The sequence below is a fragment of the Aythya ferina genome (genome assembly GCF_964211825.1).
Source record: "Aythya ferina genome assembly, chromosome: 1".
Classification (NCBI taxonomy): domain Eukaryota; kingdom Metazoa; phylum Chordata; class Aves; order Anseriformes; family Anatidae; genus Aythya; species Aythya ferina.
Window position 1 is genome coordinate 74,276,125 of NC_140296.1, and position 24,629 is coordinate 74,300,753.

The window sequence follows — 24,629 nt, forward strand, 5'->3', positions numbered from 1 at the left end:
TGGGGGGGAGGGGGGCAGGGGGCAGAGAGATTCAGCTCATCAACTGATCCCAGAAGTCAGCAATGTCCTCAGAAGTCAGCAGTGTCCTTACAACTTGTCTGCAATGGTGTCTTCCCTCAAATTTTCCTTCTCTTGGGCCATTTTATACTATTTTCTTACTTTTAGGTGGAGTTTTGAGTGACTCTAGTCATACATGTCTTCACTGTGATTGGTATAAATTTTTCTCATCTTTGTTTATATGTATAGGTCCAGAGAAATTCAGAATGTATGCTCAGTGGAGGGTAGTCACACCTTGGAGGTGGGTAGCTTTTGGGATGCAGGTGAGTTTTGGCATTATAATGGGATTATAATGAGCAGAGTTCACCCAAAGGACATAATTTGGTTATTAGTTAGAGTGAGGGCTGATCATGCAGTATTTCAGTTCTGCAATACTGTTCAATTCCCCAGTGATATCCTGCAGTGATAACAGTCTGGCCATGGTGTGTTCACTCTGTTCCACCCTCTGTGTTATATCTCTTAGAACCAGCACACCAAGCTTCGCTGGTGTTACTAATACCTAAGGTTGTAGTCTGTGTTGCCAAGGGGACTATCATGGAACAGATTTCCTTGCACATCCACCACATCTCACACTGGAATTTTCCTCAGCACTGAACCTTCTCTTAAGACATGGACAAATGTTTAACCTCATTGAGTCACCTTCATAAGATTACAGGCATGCTTCTTTACACCTTCGTATTATATTTCGAAACCTACCATTCTCTTTTGAAAGAGGAACCTATCCAAGTTCTTCTAGGAGCCTTCTGTAGCTTGGTATCTCTGACTTTTATATAATGACATCTAAAAGCTCCCAGCTGACTACAGGAAATTAATTTCTATAAGGAAGAAAATATTATGTCTAGCAAACTCCAATTAGTGCAAAATGAAGCCATATGTCTCTTCAATAGTATCTACTGTCACAGATATTTCAGCAATCCTCTGCTTTCTGACACTGTTCTGTAGTATACAACATTAAATGTAAAAAATATGGACTGCTGTACAAGGTATAGTGATAAATTCCTAGAAATAAACAAATGAAAATTCTAACAGAATTGTGTTCTTATATGTAATACATCTTAAGCTTTGAGTTTTTATGTATCCTTAATTTACCTTTCCATAACATACAGCTGTTTGTAACAACAGGTTGCATAAAATGCAGTGATTCAAATTATTCAGACATTACTTGGAAGACATATAAAAGAGATAATTATAGATAGATAAATATTATTTATGTAACCCTAGCTGTAAAACTTTCAATACTGTATTTACAGTTTCTTAGTATCTCACAGTATTTGGGGGATTAGTTAGTAACTTCAGATAAACTGACCCTTGTGCAATGTGTTTTTCTCCTTTATAGTTTCTTTCTGAGATATGTTCACAACTTGCTTTCATTCTTTATTGTTTTTATTCACAATACTTATTTACTTATTAATTATTTGTGTGTGTCTTTGTGTGCGTGTCTGTGTGTGTGTGTGATTGAATCATTTGCTTTTAAGAATGTCCAAGCTTTCACAGACATTTTGCTACCAGTCCTAAGGGAAATCTGACAAACAGAGCAAGAAAGCAGGCACATTGGTGTTGCAGAGAGGAATTGTTTTATACTAAACTTACACATTGGGCATTTTAAAAACAGCTTTAATGAAATAGACACAACAGATCTTAGCAACATTCTCTGGAAAAGAGAAGAAAACTCATAAACATGTACGTTTCATGCATGAAGCACACTGACCTCTTCTGTAGTTCAGTGGAAACAAATTTTGATGCTTCCTCACTGGAATTAAAGCTCTGCTGTCCTTCAGTGTGCTTCTTCTCTGGTACTTGCTAATCTTGGACCTGTAGTTCAGGTGTATTGGCACAATGTACAGGTGACCCATGGTTACAAGATCAATAGTCATTTTTTACTAGTCCGCAGGGTAGATGTCTTTGCCTGGTCATTGTGATGAATAAATTAAAACGTACTGTTGGAAATGAAGTTTTCTCTACCAGAATTTTATTTGATTTTTTCTCAAGAAGTGTTGGTGAAAAGTTTGGATCAGTTCTGGCACAGAACTGAAAAATTGCCTATAGATCATAAAATATCATACTGCTTGGTCAATCCTGAATTTTTCTTTCCTAATAAATTAAATATTATTTTTAGTATGAATATGAAAGGTCTGTCATATATATACATGTATATATATTTTATATGTGGGAATATTTTTACTGCTCATGAGCATTTCATCTATGTGATTTAAAGTATGGGAGACAGAAGGCATTGAGAACTTTTATTCTGAGCAGTAGAATTTTGATCCTGGATTTGTTTAAGATCTTGCCTAACATTTTTAGTTGCAAGGTTATATTTATAATTGCATGCTTGTTGTTTTGGCAACACCTGACACATTTCACAACGAAATGCTGTCTGTCATGGTTTTCTTTGATGTAACAGGAACAGAAAGGATCAAAGAGCAGGTTCTCATTATTAATGGATCAAATAGATTCTCTTCCCTTCAGGGATGGTTCTTTAATGTCCAAATATTTGTCTGTTAACATTCTGTTCTGGAGATTTATTTTATAGGATGGATTATTTCTGTTTTATTTTCATGTAAACTAACACAACTAAAGTGATATGTAATAACATATAGAAAAAATACCCCATGTCAAAGAAGTGTTGACATCTGCCTTGGTTGTCAGCATCTGTCCATTTCAGAATTGAAGATGACTGCCATAACTTCATCTGTCTTCATGCATTGATATTGACATGAGGCACAAGGAAAAGAAATATAGCAGTGAAAGGAATTAGATGGTAAAAAGGCACTTACCAGGAAGTCATACTAATTTATTATTTTATAAACATTATGAATGTGTAAATGCATGCCTGTAAATCAAAGTATTAGTCACATAGACCTCAGAAAGCTCAGAGCTGTAAAATGAAATGCATCATCAAATAAAAATGCATGAAGTTGGAAAAATACGTTTTTATCTTTACTTCTAAAATTCTGCTACTTGGTCTCCATTTGATTATGAAATAGAACTTCACAACTTAAGTTAGTAAAACAGTAAGCAGTTTCACACTTTAGGATAGACAATCTACACAACAGAATTTATCATGAAATAAAGCTTGAAAGGAATCCATATTGTGCAATAGTTTTATATTTGTTTGACAATTATTACATGTTCTGGCTACGAAAACCTACTCAACATCTGAGTCTTTTATACATTTTACATTTAAAGAACCAAATCTTCAGGTGAATATATTTTTTCCAAGTACTACTGCATAAATGTATCTATTGCCTTACAAAGTGCTTTTGCAGAGTACAAATAAAATAAAATCAAGTACCTTTGAACTGCTACTATATACTTTAACCTAATTCCACCAACACGAATTAATACCACACAAAATAAAGTAACTATTCTAGAACAAAATAAATTTGTGATTAATTGACTTAAGTTTTAGTACATTTTTTTTACAAATTAAGCTAGACTTGTTATAAAAAATATAGCATTATAAATTGAAACACTATAAGGAAAAATATACAGAAAAAAAAAAAAAGTATACAGAACTGATTATCTAAGAGATAATCAGGAGGAAAACAAAACAAAACAAAACAAACAAACAAACAAAAAAAAAACATTTTAAATAATAATTAAAAAAAAAAAAATCCGAGGAAGTCTGGAATTTGAAGAATCTGCAAGTTATCAGGACAATTTTCTCTAATGTTTGATTATCTTCATAGTAATAATGACCTGTCTTGATTTACTTGGTGCCCAGTCATCAGTGTTTCTGGTGTTGATGGGTGCCCCTGAAGTCACCTTTTTTGCAGGCTGACACAGTCCAGCCCCACCAGCCTTTCCTCATGGAGAACGTGCTCCAGCCTAACTCCAACAAGATTCTTCTAGTTTTTCCATGTGTCCTGGTTTCAGTTAGAACAGAGTTAATTTTCTTCCTAGTAGCCGGTAGAATGCTATGTTTTAGCTTAGGATGAGAAGAGTGCTGATAACACCCCGATGTTTTAATTGTTGCAGAGCAGTGCTTACACCAAGCCAAGGACGTCTCAACTTCTTGCTCTGTCCTGCCAACGGGTAGACTGGGGGTGCCCTTCTCTGGACTCGCTAAAGCACCTCGATGTCCTTCTTGTAGTGAGGGGCCCAAAACTGAACACAGTACTTGATGTACTCGGCCTCACCAGAGCCAAGTACAGGGGGACAATCACTTCCCTAGCCCTGCTGGCCACACTGCTTCTTATACTAGCCAGGATGCCTTTGGCCTTCTTGGCCACCTGAGCACACTGCTGGCTCATATTCAGCCGACTATCAACCAATACTCCCAGATCCTTCTCTGCCTGGCAGCTTTACAACCATTCCTCTCCCAGTCTGTAGCTCTGCTTGGGGTTGTTGCGCCCCAGTTGCAGGACCCGACACTTGGCTTTGTTGAAGTGGCTAAACAACTTCGGCAGGATGAAGAAAGTCTCTCCTCTTCCTTAGAGGCCTGCTTCTCAGCTGTGGAGAAACTTTATGAAGAGTTCCACCAACTTGAAGAGAATCTATCTTCCTCCCCACCTGAACAAACCAGTGTCCACCAACCAAAAGAGAACACTTGGGAGAAACTTTCTGAAAAGGTTCACCAACTTGAAGAGAGATTATTCTCCTCCGCACCTGTACAAAGCAGTGTCTCAGCTATCAGCGTTCATCCGCACAAGGAAGACGATATGGTGGGTACTCACCCTGTGCCACCCTGTGGTTTTACTTACGAGACCATGGAGAGGACATGAGAAAATGGGATGGAAAATCTACTGCGACCCTAGAGGCACGGGTACGTGAGTTGCAAAAGAAAACAATCAAGAAAAAGGGATTCTCTCAAAAGTTTGCTGCTCCAACTTCCAGCAGACAGTCCTTCAAACACAGAAACGAAGAAGATTCTGACCAGGATTAGGGGGACCCTGCCTCCAGCCAGGGGGAGGAAAGGGACAATCGAGTTTATTGGACTGTGTGGATTCGATGGCCTGGCACGTCAGACGCACAGAAGTATAAGGCTTTAGTAGACACCGGTGCACAATGTACTATAATGCCATCGAGATATAAAGGACCAGAGCCCATCTGTATTTGTGGAGTGACAGGGGGATCTCAGCAGTTGACTGTATTGGAGGCTGAAGTGAGTCTGACTGGGAATGAGTGGGAAAAGGACCGCATTGTGACTGGTCCGGATGCTCCATGTATCCTTGGCATAGACTATCTTAGAAGAGGATATTGCAAGGACCCAAAAGGGTTCTGGTGGGCTTTTGGTATAGCTGCCTTAGAGACAGAGGGCATTAAACAATTATCTACCTTGCCTGGTCTCTCAGAGGACCCCTCTGTTGTGGGGTTGCTGAGGGTCGAAGAACAGCAAGTGCCAATCGCTACCACAACTGTGCACCGGCGGCAATATCGCACTAACTGAGACTCCCTGATTCCCATCCATAAGCTAATTCGTCAATTGGAGAACCAAGGAGTGATCAGCAAGACTCATTCACCTTTCAATAGTCCCATATGGCCAGTGCAAAAGTCTAATGGCAAGAGGAGACTAACAGTGGACTATCGTGGCCTGAACGAAGTGACGCCACCACTGAGTGCTGCAGTGCCGGACATGCTGGAACTTCAGTACGAACTTGAATCGAAGGCAGCCAAGTGGTACGCCACAATTGATATCGCTAATGCATTTTTCTCCATCCCTCTAGCAGCAGAGTGCAGGCCACAATTTGCCTTCACTTGGAGGGGAGTCCAATATACTTGGAATCGGCTGCCCCAGGGGTGGAAACACAGCCCTACCATTTGCCATGGGCTGATTCAGTCCGCGCTAGAGCAGGGGGAAGCTCCTGAACACCTGCAGTACATCGATGACATTATTGTGTGGGGTGACACAGCAGAGGAAGTTTTTGAGAAAGGGAAGAAAATAGTCCAAATCCTTCTGAAAGCCGGTTTTGCCATAAAACAAAATAAAGTCAAAGGACCTGCACGAGAGATCCAGTTTTTAGGAATAAAATGGCAAGATGGACGTCGTCAAATCCCAATGGATGTGATCAACAAAATAACAGCTATGTCTCCACCAACTAACAAAAAAGAAACACAGACTTTCCTAGGTGTTGTGGGGTTTTGGAGAATGCACATCCCAAATTACAGTCTGATTGTAAACCCGCTCTACCAAGTAACCCGTAAGAAGAATGAGTTTGAATGGGGCCCTGAACAACGAAAAGCCTTTGAACAAATCAAGCAGGAAATAGTCCATGCAGTAGCCCTTGGGCCAGTTCGAACAGGACCAGATGTAAAGAATGTGCTCTACACTGCAGCCGGGGAGAACGGCCCCACCTGGAGCCTTGGCAGAAAGAACCTGGGGAAACTTGAGGTCGGTCCCTGGGTTTTTGGAGTCGGGGATACAGAGGATCCGAGGCCCGCTATACTCCAACTGAAAAGGAGATATTGGCAGCATATAAAGGAGTTTGATCTGCTTCAGAGGTGGTCGGTACTGAAGCGCAGCTCCTCCTAGCACCCCGACTGCCGATACTAGGATGGATGTTCAAAGGAAGGGTCTCTTCTACGCATCATGTAACTGATGCTACGTGGAGCAAGTGGGTTGCACTGATTACTCAGCGGGCTCGAATAGGAAACCCCAGTTGCCCAAGAATATTGGAAGTGATTATGGACTGGCCAGAAGGCAAATACTTTGGGATATCATCAGAGGAGGAGGTGGGTCGTGCTGAAGAAGCCCCACTGTACAACCAGTTACCAGAGAATGAAAAGAAATATGCCCTGTTCACTGATGGGTCCTGTCGTATTGTGGGGAAGCATCGGAGATGGAAGGCTGCTGTATGGAGTCCTACACGACGAGTTGCAGAAGCTGCTGAGGGTGAAGGTGAATCGAGCCAGTTTGCAGAAGTGAAGGCCATTCAGCTGCCTTTAGACATTGCTGAACGAGAAAAATGGCCAGTTCTCTATCTCTACACCGATTCATGGATGGTAGCAAATGCCCTGTGGGTATGGTTACAGCAATGGAAGCAAAACAACTGGCGGCATAGGGGCAAACCCATCTGGGCTGCTGCACTGTGGCAAGATATTGCTGCTCGGGTAGAGAACCTGGCTGTGAAAGTACGCCACGTAGATGTTCATGTGCCCAAGAATTGAGCTACTGAAGAACATCAAAACAACCAGCAGGTGGATCAGGCTGCTAGGATTGAAGTAGCTCAGGTGGACCTGGATTGGCAGCATAAAGGTGATATATTTATTGCCCAATGGGCCCATGATACATCAGGCCATCAAGGTAGAGATGCAACATTCAGATGGGCTCGTGATCGAGGGGTGGACCTGACCATGGATGCTATAGCACAGGTTATTCATGACTGTGAAACATGTGCTGCAATCAAGCAAGCCAAACAGTCAAAGCCTCTTTGGTATGGAGGACGATGGCTGAAATATAAATATGGAGAGGCCTGGCAGATTGATTACCTCACACTCCCTCAAACTCGCAATGGCAAGCGCCATGTACTTACAATAGGGGAAGCGACCACCAGATGGCTGGAAACATATCCTGTGCCTCATGCCACCGCCCGGAACACTATCCTGGGCGTTGAAAAGCAAGTCCTATGGCGACATGGCACTCCAGAAAGAATAGAGTCAGACAATGGGACTCATTTCCTAAACAACCTTATAGACACTTGGGCCAAAGAGCATGGTATTGAGTGGGTGTATCACATCCCCTATCATGCACCAGCCTCCGGGAAAGTTGAACGATACAATGGACTGTTAAAGACTACATTGATAGCAATGGGCACTGGGACATTCAAAAATTGGGATACGCATTTGGCAAGGACCACCTGGTTAGTCAATACTAGGGGATCTGCCAACCGAGCTGGACCTGCCCAATCAAACCTGTTACGTACTGTAGATGGGGATAAAGTTCCTGTAGTGCATGTAAGAAATATGCTGGGTAAAACAGTCTGGGCTACTCCTGCCTCAGGAAAAGGCAAACCCATTCGTGGAATTGCTTTTGCTCAGGGACCTGGATACACTTGGTGGGTGATGCAAAAGAACAGAGAGGTCTGGTGTGTCCCTCAAGGGGATTTAATACTGGGTGAGAATAGCCCATGAATTGAATTGTACCATGTTAATTACTATATAATATGGTATGTTATCACTACCATGACTACTATATACCCTAGATGAAAATGGTGACTAATTAGAATGTATGGAAAAGAGTGTAACCTGAGCATGACATAAATGGTATGGAATAAGGGGTGGATAGATGTCCTGGTTTCAGTTAGAACAGAGTTAATTTTCTTCCTAGTAATTGGTAGAATGCTATGTTTTGGCTTAGGATGAGAAGAGTGCTGATAACACCCCTATGTTTTAATTGTTGAAGAGCAGTGCTTACACCAAGCCAAGGACATCTCAGCTTCTTGCTCTGTTCTGCCAATGGGCAGGCTGGAGGTGCAGCAAGAGCTGGGAGGGGACAGACCCAGGACAGGTGACCCAAACTAGCCAAAGGGATATTCCATACCATCTGACGTCATGCTAAACAATATATAGGGGTGGTTAGCCAGGGGAGGGGGCCGGACTGCTTGGGGTTAGGCTGGGCATCGGTCAGCGGGTGGTGAGCAATTGCATTGTGCATCATTTGTTTGTACACATTATTATTAGTAGTGCTATTATCATCATTGTATTATTATTATTATTATTATTATTATTGTTATTATTATTTTCCTGTCTTATTAAACTGTCTTTATCTCAACTCATGGGCTTCACTTTCTGTTTCTCTCCCTCATCCCAGAGAGGGAGGGAGGAGGGTGAGCAAACGGCTGTGTGGTGTTTAGCTGCCGGCTGGGTTAAACCACGACACCATGTCTTTCCTTTGTCAGGATTCCAAACTCAACACAATACTTAGATGTGTTCTGATGAGTGCCACATATAAGGAGATAATCCCTTCCTTTGATCTACAGGCTCTGCTACTGTTCATACAGCCCAGGAGCCGTCGGATACTTTTGCTGCCAAGGCAAAACAGCAAAACACAGGCTCACATTCAGCTCAGTGCCGCCACCACCACCCCAGGGCATTTCCACTGACCTGCTCCTTGTGTAGAAGCTCTGATCTCCCTGTCACAGCATTTGTGATGGTTTCACACATGGGCCACTCCCTTCCAATGACTCCACTCTCTCACTCTCCTTCCTCAAAAGAGTAAATGAGAAAGAAAAAAAAAAAAAAAAAAAAAAAAAAGATGAAAAAAACTCATAGGCTGAGAAAAGGACAGGGAGATCACTCACCAACTACAGTCACAGGCAAAAGAGACTCATAAAAAGGAAGAATAATGTAATTTAATGCTTGTTGTCTAACAGAAAAAAAGGAAACTAAACATACTTTTACCCCCATCCAACCTCTACTACAGCTACTTCCACCAAGCTGCACAGGGGAATGGAGGTTATTGTCTGTTCATAATGCTTCCTTGTTGGCACTCTTTCACTGTCATTCTCTTCCTCTGCTCCAGAGTGTGGTCCCTCCCATAGCATGTAGTCTGTCCTAAACCAACCCTATGTGGGCTTCCCACAGACAGCAGTTCAAGAACTGCTTCAATATGGATCTGTACCATGGGGTACATCTTCAGGAATGGACTGCTCCATCATGGATGCCCCACTGCTGGCAATTTCCATCAGACCTCTTGCTCTAGTCTGAGGGCCACGGCTCCAGCTCAGAACCTGCTCCACTGGGGGCTCTTCATGAGTTGCAGCCCCCTCCAGGCCACATCCACCTGCTCCACTAGGGATTCCTCCATGGGCTGCAGTGTGGAGATCTGCTCCATGTGGGACCTATCTGTCTGGAGGGGGACAGCCTGCTCCACCAGGGGCCTGTTCTTGGGCTGCAGGGGAACTTCTGCTCTCGCACCTGGAGTACTTCCTCTCCTTCCTTCACTGACCTTCATACCTGCAGGGCTGTCTCTCTTTATGTTTTCTCACTCTTCTCTCCTAGCAGCTGTCATGCAGCAGTTTTCTCCTTTCTTAAATATGTGTTCCCAGAGGTGTAACCAGCACTGCTTACTGGCTCAGCCTTGGCTAGTGGTGGGTCACTTTTGGAGCTGGAACTGGCTCTGATCTGACATGGGGAAACTTCTGTGCTCTTCTCACAGAGGCTACCCTTGCAGCCTGCCACCTTACTACCAAAACCTTGTTGTGTTAACCCAATGAAATTTTCTGTAGTTGTTTTTAAATTGATCAGGTAAAATTGTTCCCCCCCAAACTCACCCTTATTTTTAGGAGAAACAACAGTATTGAAAAAATGTAATCTTTTCAAGAAAAAATGATGAGACTCTAAAGAGAACAGAGATGACTGTGCAAACTAAAATATGCCCATGATACCTGTGAATGTTATCTTTCTTTATTCTTGGATACTACGTTGTGATTTCAGCCTGCAATAAGTATGTGCAAATAGTTCAAACAACATCTATAAAGTGAACTATCATAGCTTAACTATTTGTTGTTTGTTTTAAGAAAGCTAATTTTCTTTCCTCAAAGATAATATGATATATAATTCTGTTTTTAATGTATCTATTTTAATGGGCACATACATACACAGTCGCTCTCCATGAATTCTTTTTAGAAATACAAATGTTAAAGCCTGTTTGTAAGTCTCCATAGGATTGGACCTAAATGTAGGTTGTAGTTCTGATTCCCATATCATATACATTGTTACGCTCAGTAATGAAAAGCTGCTCATGGTGGATATTTACGACTTATCTAAGATATTATCTAGCTTCAAGAAATCTCAGTAATATGTTTCTTCCACCTTCATCTCCAGTATTCCTTGCAACACTGGTTTTCTAGCTGACAAGTGTATAGACTTGAAGAAAACTGAAAGTAATGGGGGTGGTGGAAATGCATCTATGCTTAAGCAGTTTGTTTTCTGTTTTTTTTTTTTTTTTTTCAGTTTTGGAAAGGCTAAATATCTCAGGCTACATTACATCAGGAAGAAAAATATAATGTCCAAAATTAAAAAAAAAAAAAGGTGAGGAATCATATGACAATTTCCTTATTAAACCCAGATTATGCAGGTATTTTAAAAACTATTTGAATTTAATTAACATATTTAGACATATTTTAGCTCGAAGGGAAGGGAAGGGAAGGGAAGGGAAGGGAAGGGAAGGGAAGGGAAGGGAAGGGAAGGGAAGGGAAGGGAAGGGAAGGGAAGGGAAGGGAAGGGAAGGGAAGGGAAGGGAAGGGAAGGGAAGGGAAGGGAAGGGAAGGGAAGGGAAGGGAAGGGAAGGGAAGGGAAGGGAAGGGAAGGGAAGGGAAGGGAAGGGAAGGGAAGGGAAGGGAAGGGAAGGGAAATAAGCATGCTAAAATGCAATTTTAGGGGGTGTTATTATAACTTTATAATCAACCTTATATTTCAGTCACTTTTATTCATTAAGTGTAAATGGAATATTAGAAATATTCATTATGTTATTAACTGACCAGCAGGGAAGTTAAAATGAAGTGATTATATAATTGCTTTAATTGTTCTTTTTGATGTAATATTGTGTGTATTATAAATATACATAGTAGAGAGTTTTAGTATTACATTCTGATATGGAATGATTATTCATCATTAGTACCCTCAAGATTTTGGATTATTACTCTACTTTTAAGTTATTGACAGACATGTCTCATTTGTAGCAATATTATCAATATAGATATTAAATTTCATTCCTTATTTTAATGATTTTTTGAGTTGAAATTATGTGGTTTCGTTACCACCCAGACTCTTGCCTAGAGCAGAAAAATCTGTGAATAACAACAGAAAAGTAGTTCTTGTTGTTCTATTGTATATTTTTCACAATCACAGGATTGGCCCTATAGCCTCACTGCTAACAGTTAATATTAAAGTTAATTATACTTGTTCCACAGTCTCTTTGTCTTACCAAGGAGACCACTTAACTACAAAAGACATACAAGCTCAAGTCACAAGTTACAAGGCTGGGAAATAGAATTTCCTAAAAGACTCACATTCTCCTTTGAATTACATCAGGTTTTCATAAATGACATAGAATATGTGGGTCAACCAAGTTACATTCTTGGCATATGGTAGAGATTTTATGTAGATTAGCAGATGACCTTTTAAAGAAAAGTTAACAAGCCTTATTATTTAATCCAGAAAAAAAAAAAAAAAAAAAAAAGTAAAAAAAAAAAAAAAGTAAAAAAAAAAAAGTTCACAGAGAGCATGTATACACAGAATCACAGAATCACATAATCATCTAGGTTGGAAGAGACCTCCAAGATCACCTAGTCCAACCTCTGACCTAACACTAACAAGTCCTCCACTAAGCCATATCACTAAGTTCTACATCTAAACGTCTTTTAAAGACCTCCAGGGATGGTGACTCAACCACTTCCCTGGGCAGCTAATTCCAATGCCTAATAACCCTTTCGGTAAAGAAATTCTTCCTAATATCCAACCTAAACCTCCCCCGGTGCAACTTTAGCCCATTACCCCTCATTCTATCACCAGGCACATAGGAGAATAGACCAACCCCTACCTTGAAAAGCCTCCTTTAAGGTACTTATAGAGAACTATATGGTCGCCCCTGAGCCTCTCCAAGCTGAATTATAAGCATTGATGTTAGACTGAGGGTAGGTTAAAGAACTAACTTGTATTTCCCTATGAATAATAATAATAATTAACAACAACAAAAAAAATATCGAATCCTCTCTTTTTCATATACCTGAAGAAAATACATAATTATTTAATATTTGTCTGCAATAAATATAAATGTAATTTTTCTGAAATTACAGTAAGATTACATTTCAGTTTGTTGAACTGGGAACAATTTGATAAAAAGATATTAGAGTGACATTTAATGTAACAATGCCTTTTTAGTATTATGGGTAACTTTAGTAATATGGGTAACTTTAAAAAAAAAATCTGTATTTATTTAAAATGAAATTTATTTGCAGTTTATCTGTTCATTCTTACAAAATACACTTAAGAAATTAAACATAATATTCCTTACAGTTCTTTTTGTCAAAATTTATTAGTACATGTAGTTAAAAATACAGAATAATTTGAATGTAATTAACCTTGCCTTTGTTACTTTTTTTTTACTTTTTCTGTCCTTTATATGAACAGACATGATCAGAATATAATAGAAATTTACTTTGAGAATTTTGCTGCATAATGTTGTTGATGTGATTGTTTGCATCCATGCATGAAAGCAGAGGTAAAATAGGTATATATATTTACATCTGCTGCAGTTGGAAATAAAAAGCCATTTCTAATTGTAGTAAATAGCTGTAATAAAAACAAAATTTCACCTAACTTTATACATGTAACACTAATAACTGATTTAGTCACCATAGATTTCTAGTACAGTCAATGGGAAGGAATAGGTATCATTAGGATGGATATAATTTAATTTGAAAATTCAGTGGTGCTTATTTCTATCTAAAAGGTATAAAGTATACCTAATTTATTGCATTAAGTGTACAATTGATTCATCTATTTATCTATTCAGATTTCCTTAGTTATTATTGCACATTTTTTACTATTTTGAGTCTTTTATGTTTTCTTTTTAGTGTCCTGTGGGAAAATACTGCAGGAACAGTATTCAAAAGATTAATCAATCAACTACTCTGAAAAATTGACTTTTAGCTGTAAAATGTGCAAGTCTTATGAGCATGTGCCACAGAAGTTAGATGAGAAATATGTTTATTTCTTAACATTATTAAATATAAGGGAAAAATTATAAGCAGTTGCAGTCTCTATAATCTTATTCACAACCACTATGTACAACTATATTTCCAAAATTCAGACTAACAGTAGTACATGCATAACTTTCTGTAGAGGAAACAAATATAGAATATTTTTAATCCTTTGTTTGTTTGCTTGTTTATTTGTTTTTCACTCCTAATATGACCTATATTCTGTTGTCTTTATTTATAACAAGCATATTCCATTAACTAAATTCAATGACCTTATTTTTGTTGTTGGAAGCATGAGACAACCTATAATTATCTAGTGGTTTAATTTTCAAATGCTCTTTAAATAAACTGTGATTTAGTAGATATGACAAAGGAACCCAAGGAGTAATTTCAACAACTATTTTTTTCATATAATATGTCACTAATTTTTAACTTTTTATTTTATTTTATTTTCACATTCATTCACAAAACACCAAAAGGATAGGAACAAGAAGGAGTTAAAAACAAAACAAAACAAAACAGCTTTCATTTCTGGCAAGTAACACTGTTGAAAACTATCAGCTTTATATGAAATATCAATTACTCATAGATGGATAACACGAGTATGTATTTAATCAATTATTACACAGATGCATTCTCTCCTATATGACATCATTTTTTGCCTGCATTAATACTTGATTCAATTCAACCAAAATTTTTGAATCTTGAAAGCCTCCCCTCCCCTGCCCTGCCCTGCCCTGCCCTCCCCTCCCCTGCCCTGCCCTGCCCTCCCCTCCCCTGCCCTGCCCTCCCCTGCCCTGCCCTGCCCTCCCCTCCCCTCCCCTCCCCTCCCCTCCCCTCCCCTCCCCTCCCCTCCCCTCCCCTCCCCTCCCCTCCCCTCCCCTCCCCTCCCCTCCCCTCCCCTCCCCTCCCCTCCCCTCCCCTCCCCTCCCCTCCCCTCCCCTCTTCTCCACATGTTCTCACCTTGTGGAAACATTTCTTATCTTCCTAGGCAACATGTGGGACTAGTCTGGTACACAATAGTGAACAAAGTAGATTAATGATACTGTCTATTGTGGCTGTCTCTGTAATAACCACACAGCTGGAACATTTGATCATGCTATCATTCTACAGCACTGCAAAAAAATCAAGCACAAAACACTAGCTAAGGGATAGCAATTACCACAAGTATTAGTAATGGTCATTATTTGCTTTCTTGCTGAAACAGCTGTGTTGCTTGTTTTAGCAGATCACATTTGTATATATATATATATATATATATATATGATTTATAAAATAATTAATATTTACAAATTGGAAATTCTACATAACACATTTAAAACAGAGCTCAGGATGTTTTGCATACTAACATAATAAAATAATATCCTTTTTTATAACTGAAATACAGTGATTTTTAATTTATCACAGAGGATGTCACTATTTCAGAATTCACAGAAATTTCAGCCTCAGATAAAACTGCACTCATTTTCTCTTAACACTATGACCTATTTACAAAAGACCGAGTTATAATGAAAATTTGAAACTAAATCTGAGTCTTAGAGTTATACAGAATAACCTTAAATTTGTTTATCTCTATATTAAATGGCTTAAGTTAAGGACTGTGAATTTGTTCTATGCTGAGAAACTGCTGTTCAGATTCCATTTTTTAATTGCTATGGATCTTTTGTATTTCTAACAATTAAACTCCCTGGATAATTCCACTAAGAGGACTGAATCTTACTAGGAACAAAAAATAAATAAAAAGTGCAGCTTCACTGAAGCAAGAAAAGTGTTTAGTTTCCTCACTATTGACAGTAGCATACAGTGCTCTCAGTTGATAATGTAGCAGTAGGGTCATCTTCCTGTCTAAACAAATTAAATTTTATTCTAGTAAGGTTTTGAATTTTCACATTCCAATCTTTTCTGATCTCACCAAATTAAAGTAAGTAGTCAGCACATGTGGCAGTCACTTCCATAACAAAACATGGAATAACGTAGACATGAAAATAAAGAAACTTATATGGAAAGAATATTCCCTATAATTCATTAATATGTAGTTTTAAAATGTATAGCAAGTGGTTGACCTTCCTTATAAATATGTACACTATCAGAATATCAGACTTTTAAGGGGTAGTGGACCTGTTAATTTTGAAGTTGTGTATTTACATTTTCTCTGACTCTAGTATAGAATAAATAGCAATGTCAGATGTGAGCAAAGTGAAATGTAGATTTAATTTTATCTTCTGCATTTTCTTCACCTTCCCTCTGGTATTTCTCACAGTATTTTACATTGCTATTTTTACATTGCCTTTTTTTCTCTTAAATTACAATTCTATTTCTTCTTTTTTCACTGTAGCTTTGCTTTATTAGCTTAAAATTTGAAAGCTAGAGGATGACAAAATCAGATGTGTAATTCAAATTACGCCAGTTTTGGTTGGTAGTATTTTCTTTTGCTCACTCCCAGGCAAAACAAGTCAAAGAGTTTCAGAAATGTGTTTAAGATAGGTATGTAAAAAGAGGAACATACTGTGATAACAGTAATGTTCTTAGTGAAGAAGTTGTTGTTATTATTATTATTATTACTATTATTATTATTATTATTATTATTATTATTTATCTGTTAAAGTTGTTCAATTCCACACCAACTTTTTGTTAACAAAATATTCTTAAATAGTAACTTATCTGCAATCATTACTATGGAGCTACTGATGTTGCTAATGCATTCTGAATATCCTGAATATCCCTGTTATCCCACTTTATACTAGCTTAATATTGTTTTGTATATAAATATATATATATATTGCTGCCCTTTCTCCTTATGTGTAGCCATTCCACAGCCCTTTTTTGTCCCTGACCTATTATTTCTATGGTAAAGTAGACTGGTCTAGAAAAAATGCACAACGCACATACTGATTCTTCTGTTCCTGATGTCAACTTCATTGCAGGTCATAATACACAGCCATTACTTTAAGTGTATAAAAGTCCCAATAGCTGAGACCATTATCAATGAACATTTTATCTTTCAGACCACTGTTGCAGCTACCATCACAAATTTGTCTTCTCAATCCTGTCTCCCATCTGTTTTTTACCTCCTGGGAACAGTGGGGTAGGTATAGAACTACCATACCTGACTAACTTGGTAGTCTCCTGAGAGGAGTCAGAGAAAAAGAAAACTAACTGAAGGAATTTATAGATCTCTAAATTGATGAACAGTGAGGTAGACTGAGAACAGGCTGGACAGCAGAGGTCAGAAGGCTGTGATCAGTGGTGCTGTGTCTAGTTAGCAGTATCCTCCAGGGGTCAGTACTGGATCCAGTCCTGTTCAACTCATCATCAATGACCTGGATGATAGAATAGAGTACACCCTCAGCAAGTTTGCTGACGACACAAAGCTGGGAGGAGCGATTGATACCTCAGAGGACTGTGCTGTCATTCAGAGGGACCTCGACAAGCTGGAGGGTTGGGCCGATGAAGTTCACAAACCTCATGAAGTTCATCAAGCGCAAGTGCAGGGTTCTGCACCTAGGGAGGAACAACCCCAAGCACCAGTACAGGCCGATGGCTGACCTTCTGGAGAGCAGCTCTGCAGAGAGACCTGGGAGTCCTGGAGGACGGTAGGCTGACCAAGAGTCAGCAATGTGCCCTTGTGGCCCAGAAGGCTAATGGTATCCTGGGGTACATTTGGAAGAGTGTTGTCAGCAGGTCAAGGGAGGTGATCCTCCCCCTCTACTCAGCCCTGGTGAGGCTAAGTACCTGGAGTACTGTGTCCAGTTCTGGGTAGTACAAGAGAGACATAGAACTGCTGGAGCAAGACCAGGACTACAAAGGGCTACGAGGCCTACGAAGATGATTAGAGGACTGGAGCACCTGTCATACAAGGACATGCTGAGAGAGCTGGGCCTATTTAGTCTGGAGAAGACTAAGAGGGGATCTTATCAACGTGTATAAATACCTGAAGGGAGGGTGTCAAGAGGATAGGACTGCATTCTTTTCAGTTGTACCCAGAGACAGGACAAGAGGCAACAGGCACAGACTGAAACACTGTAAGTTCTGTCTGAGTATGAGAAAGCATCTCTTTACTGCAAGGGAGACAGAGCACTGGAACAGGTTGACCGAGAGGTTGTGGAATCTCCTTCTTTGAAGATATTCAAAACCTGCCTGGATGCAATCTTGTGCAATACACACTAGGTGACCCTGCTTGGCAGAGGGGTTGGAATCTTCAGAAGTCCTTTCCAACTCATCTATTCTGTGATTCTGTGAAAATTAGGCATGAAGAAAACCAAGAAAGCCATTCTCATTAAAGGAACAAACATATTTCATATAAAATTCCGTATACTTCCACATTTGGTTTTCTGTAGAACTAATTTTATAGACAACTTAGTTAAAATACTTTAAGCACAAAAGTCCAAAGTTGTGATCCCAAACATGAAGTTCAGAGAAAATGCCTGCTGTGCAGATATTCACGCTTCCACCATTTCCTGGCAGGGATGTTTTTTTACTTCTCAACGCTAGAGAATTTGTTTGAAAAATTGCCCTAACCTGAGATTTTGAATGGAAAGGTATAACTGCACTTGATCAGTTGAATAATACTTTATCATCCATTGGTGTTTTTTTTTCCCCTACGCCTACACTAATTTAGTCCCTCTCACTCACATGTAGACAGTTACATCCTGGACACTTAAAGTTGTCTGAATCCAGGAACTTACCATAGATACAGCTACCTTTAAGGGTTTATTTGGCACCCCTGAAGCATACCCAAAATATATACACATGACTGAGTCACCTTGGAACACCAGTCATGCCTATTTTAAGTTTCAAATGTAGTAGCTGTAGGGAAGTGATTCAGTTTCCCAAACATGCCATAGGAATCACTAAATTTAACTTCAGGCATCTGCGCCAGGGTAACCCCTATAGTCTTCTGTAGTAATAGCTGGATTCCAGGTTAGGTTTCCAAAGAATGTAGATGTCTATATTTAATCAATGCACATTCTATCACTTTATCTATCTTCTTACATCCAACTGGCTTAAAAACTCAGAAATAAAACTAATCTCCTGACCTCAATGGTACCTAAATCCAAATCATTTCTATTCCAGAACTGTATCATTATATTGACAAATCATCAGGACATGAGTGAGACAGAATTTGGATGTTTGAATGGAAATGGGTACCAAGGTATTCTGGTTTAACCTGGCCAGCAGCTAAACACCACACATCCATTTTCTCATCTTCACCCCTCAGTGGGATGGGGGAGAGAATTGGGAAAACAAAAATAAAATCTTGTAGGTTGAGATAAAAACAGTTAAATGGAACAGAAAATTAATAATAATTATTATAATAACAACAACAATAATGTGTACAAAACAAATGATGTACAAAGTAATTGCTCACTACCCACTGAAGGATGCCCAGCCCAACCCTGAGCAGTCTCCCCCCACCCCTGCCAGTCACCCCATGTTAATTGTTCAGCATGACACAATATGGTATGGAATACCCCTTTGGCCAGTTTGGGTCAACTCTCCTGTGTCTATCCCCTCCCAGCTCCTGCTGCACCCCCAGCCTCCATACTGGCAGGGCAGTATGAGAAATGGAGAAGTTCTTTGCTTAGTGTAAACACCGCTCTGCAACAACTAAAACATCAGTGTGTTATCAACATTATTGTCATCCTAAATCCAAACACCATACCAGCTACTAGGAGGAAAATTAAGTCCGTCTTAGCTGAAACTGGGACACAATGATAACAATGATACCAGCCAGAAAAGAGCATGATAGTGCTCATGATAATGATTAGAAGAGAGAGAATACCACCAACAAAAAGAACCCTTCTTTCTGCATTGGGAAAGTACATTCTTCAATCATGTTCTGGAGATATCGTGTATCTTTTCTTTTGATTATGTTCTCAGGTTATTGTTTTGCTGTTGTTATTGTTCTGTTTATTGTTCTTCACTATTCTTTTTTTTTTTTTTTTTTTCTCTAAGGCATATAACAATTTTAATTAATTTAAGTAATAAACAAAAGAATAAGTTATACTAATAATATTTTCGTTAACTATTGGTTTAAGTTCCCGTCAGATTTTTTTTTTCACTAGCATTTTTTAAAATTCTAATGTCAGCTGTAGCTGTAGCAATTACAGTGAATTTTGAAGTGTCACTCCCTCCACAGTCAATTTTCACTACCCTTAGTCCATCTACCAACTCACAAGGAGCACAGAGGGTAGCAGAAGAAAAACTTCAGTTTGCTTCAAAAGAAGCCAATTAACAAATCTCATTTAGTGTTAATTGCAACAGCAGATCTCATCATAGTGCAATCAACACCTTGCTAAAGCAATCTAAAAGCAGGAAAAAGCTAAACATCGATTTCATTCACAGACAAAACTATATTGACACATTTGAGCCCCTGAACATCTCACATTCCCGACAGACTAGAGTGGTTCCTTTCTATACAGATTGTTCTACAAAATTCAGAGGTTTCAGCCTTAAGAAAAGAAGGACATATATGTTCTCTGAAGATGAGGTGATAAAGAACAAATCTGTGCTTTGAATTGAAATTGAATTCCTTCTAGTTGTACAATTTAAGAACTTATAATACTTCCACCATCCTAGCTATAAATAATGACTTTTTATACAGATTCATTTAATCTCTCAAAACAAAATCAGGCAATCACCTCTGTCTGCCTGCTAGCATTGGCCTATCCAACAAGGAAACAAACAAACAAACAAAAAGCTAAGTTATAAAAATAAAAAAAGCTAAGTTATAAAAAATGTTATCTAAGACCACATCCTTGTTTAAAATAGTATTGGTAGTTTGTAGCTTTGGCTGCCATTCAGATCCAGCCTAAAACAGCTGCAGTTGACTAGCCATTTCAGTTGCTCCAAGACAGAAGTTTTCATGTTTCAGAAGTGTATTAATCATTTTATTGTGGTTCTCTAAAGCTCTGAATTACTGTTCTGTGTGTTGGCTTAAAACTGACAGACACCCTTTTTACTGACAGCCAGTCACAAACCTTGATTCCATTTTTTTCACCTCTTAAAACAGCTTCCTCATGAGAGACAAAATAATGTTCTTTAAATAACACCTGCACAAAAACATTAAATTTCATAATAGAATGCATTTAACATCAATGAATTGCCTGTCCCTCCAAAACTTTGAGTCTTTCTGACCATTGAATAAGTCCTTGTAATTGCAGAAGATTTGATGTTAGATAGAAACATAAATTTTCATTTAAAAAGCTTTCAAGCAGAACAGCTGCATTCAATCTTGTTCTGCATTCAATCCAATCCCATTTTAATTCTGATAGGGCTTTCAACCTGAAAATATTAAATTCCCAATTAAAGTTAACTTCCTTGTTAAACAACAACAAAAATTACAGCAACCAAAAGATCAATATATCATTTATAGTTAAAACTAATTTCCATGAATAAAATCAAGATATAAAATTTGGGGTAGTTCTAACCTAAAATCTGGTTTCCAAATACAGTCCACAGCTGACCCTGAACATATATCCCTTAAAATATACCTAAATACGGTAAAATATTAATAAAAATCCCTGGTTTCAGAGGAGTTATCATTTTTTTGTTTGGTTGGTTGGTTTTCACACGGAATCACAGAATCATCTGGGTTGGAAACCCAGATAACACTAGTCCAACCTCTGACCTGCCACTATCAAGTCCTCCACTAAACCATATCACCAAGCTCTACATCTAAATGCTTTTTAAAGACCTCCAGGGATGGTGACTCAACCACCTTTCTTAAATAAGCTAGATTTGATTGTAAAACCTACAACACAATGCTAATGTATCAGAAGCTCAATGGACAGTTTAGAACATTTTGATTTCAGGTATGCTCTTTGCTGGGTTAAAAACTGGCTGAACAGCCAGGCCCAGAAAATAATGGTGGATAGAGTGAAATCCAGCTGGTGAGGGGTCATGACCAGTGTCCCTCAGGGGTTAGTGTTGGGGCCCATCCTCTTTAACATCTTTATTGATGATTTGGATGAGGCAAATGAGTGCACCATCAGTAAGTTTGCAGACGACACCAAGATGGGAGATAGTGTCAATCTGCTGGATGGTAGGAAGTCCTTGCAGAGGGACCTGAACAGGTTGGATTGATGAGCAGAAGTAGATGGGATCAGCAGATGGGTTCAACATGGCTAAGTGCCAGGTCCTGCACTTTGGCCACAACCCCGTACAACACTACAGGCTTTGGGCAGAGTGGCTGGAAAGCTGTGCTGAGGAAAAGGATCTGGAATAGTGTAGCCAGCAGGACCAGGGAGGTGATTGTCCTCCTGTACTCAGCTCTAGTGAGGTTGCACCTTAAGTTCTGTGTTCAGTTTTGGGCCCTTCACTACAAGAAGGCCCTGGCACATGTCCAGAGAAGGGCTCCAAAGCTGGTGAAGGGTCTGGAATACAAGTCTTATGAGGAGAGGCTGAGGAAACTGACGTTGTTTAGTCTGGAAAAGAGGAGGCTCAGGCAAGACCTTATTGCTCTCTACAACCAACTGAAAGGAAGTTGTGGGGACCTCTGGGTCAGTGTGTTCTTGCAAATAACTAGGGGGAATGGCCTCAAGTTGTGCCAGGGGAGGTTCAGGTTGGAAATTAGGAGACATTTCTTCTCAGAAGGAGTAGTCAGGCATTGGAATGGATTGCCCAGGGAGGTGGTGGCATCACTGTCCCTGGGGGTGTTTAAGGAAAGGTTGGACATGGTGCTTAGGGGCATGGTTTAGTGGGTGACATTGGTGGTAGGGGGATGGTTGGACCAAATGATCTTGGAGGTCTTTTCCAACCTTAATGATTCTATGATTCTATTCTATTTATGAATTACCTGTCATTTTATTGACATCAGTTTTATGTGGCTTATTGTTGTTTTATTTTTTGTTTGTTTTCTTTGTTGTTTTTTAATTTGGTCATGGTGATTGCTTTGTATCATTCTTTATGTTTTGAGTGGTGCTTGTTAGAATATCTGACAATTTTTTAGATCACTTAGAATCCAAAAGATCAACAGAATTCTCTGTGGAAGAATTATTACCAGAAGTAGCAAACACAATATTGTTGTGTCATACATAACATATTGACCAGGATGATAAATAAAAAAATATAAAAAATAATAATAATAAAAAAAAGCTGTCTTTTGTTGCTGTCTTTTGTTCAAGAAGTCAGTCACATGAACATACAGATTTCATGCTGGTATGTGCATGTAATCCTAAATTCAGTCCTATGGGGACACTGCTTTTCTGTTTATTAGAATCCTAAACTACAGGAACATGCCATCCTCTGTCCAATCTGCTCTGGTCAGTGTCTTTGTATTCCTTATAAAGATTCCTTTTTGTCATGGTGTAATCCATTCATCTTTTGTTCCACTATACTAAAAGAAAGGAGTCACTGGGAGAGTAACCATATTTTTTGTTGTTGTTGTTATTTTGTTATCTTAGATTAACTCAGTGGCTCAATGACATTCAAGCTCATTGCATTCTCTACCTCTGTGTGTCTTTCCTAATCACTTCATTATATTTTGAAGCTAATGGCAAGAACTTGTGGAACAAAAATTCTTATCTTCACTTCTGCCACAGACACTTTCTTCAAAACCTCAGTGCTACAAATAGCACACAGAAGGCCAACCTGCTTTTGTGATGTTTATTTCTAGGTGGAAGGCAGCAGAATACAACATTTAGCATGTAAAGCATAAAAATATGGAAGAACTGATTTCTTGTGTGCCCCTCCCTCCCCTACCCCCTTTTCCTCCCCCCCCCCAAAAAAAAAGGTTTCCAGGATTTCCTTGCTAATTTACACAGATCAGTGGAGTTTATTCCTATTGTTCTGTCAAGTTTATGCAAAATCAAATTTCAGAGTCTTACCAATAGTTTATGCTGATCAGCAGCATTATTTCCTGACACTGTGGAAAGTAAAGTCAGCACTTTTTAGGAAATGCTGAACACCATCATTGCTTCTTAAACTGCGTAATTAGCAATTTGTGTCCATTAGTGCATCACTATGAAGGAAATTGCGAATTACATGGACATACCACTGTGAAATTGGTATAAAAAGACTTTGCTGAAGCAATGAGACTATTTGTGGATTTCTTTATTAGAGGTAGTCTAAATTTGGGATAGAGTTAATTAAGAAATTATTAATGCAGTTTTTTCTGGTCACTTGATATTTCAAACTATCTTGTTCATAAATTTCAGTCACAGCGAGAACATTACATGAGAAAATTTGCAACAAATCAGTCAATATTTGACATATGAGTGACTTCTTTTATTTATACTTAGTCAAATGTTTTATCAAAAGCACTATAAAGTAACACTAAAAACTAACAAGGTGTTTAACTTTTAGCCTAAATGAAAAATACAACTGGTAGGTATTGAAGAGATTCAAAAGAGCCAATGAAGCTTGAGTAACCTAATTGAAATTTGCAGGTAATGGTTTATGTATTTTTTAATTTGAACATTACTTGTAGAAGCAGATATAGTTGCCTTTTCAAGAGCTTGAGCTCAATTGTGCTGTTTCCAACATAATTTTAGTCTAAGTCTTCTGCATTCAGGGTACATTTGATAATGAATATTGTTTCAGTCATTAAATGTCTTCCATGGGGATCCCTTTCTGATCTTGACATTATTGTCCCCATAAATGTGTTCTTCTGAAGCTGACATTTTGTTCAGGTTTCCTATTTTTGCAGGCAGTATTGCCTGGGTTTCCCAACACATGCAAAGCCCAAAGTTCCATAATCCTGTCATCCTTATGGGTTAGACCTGGAGAATGGGTCTTCTCAAACCAGCTCACACAATGAGGTTTTTCTTTGAATGTGACAGGATTTGTACGGGGGGATCTCCTCAAAGAGTTGCCTACTACTGCCCCCTTTGTTGTCTTCTCCTACTTCTCCTTCCTCCTCCAAGCTGATAATTATATATAAATTAAGGAAAAATAATATATATATATGGAAACAAAAAGCTGTGA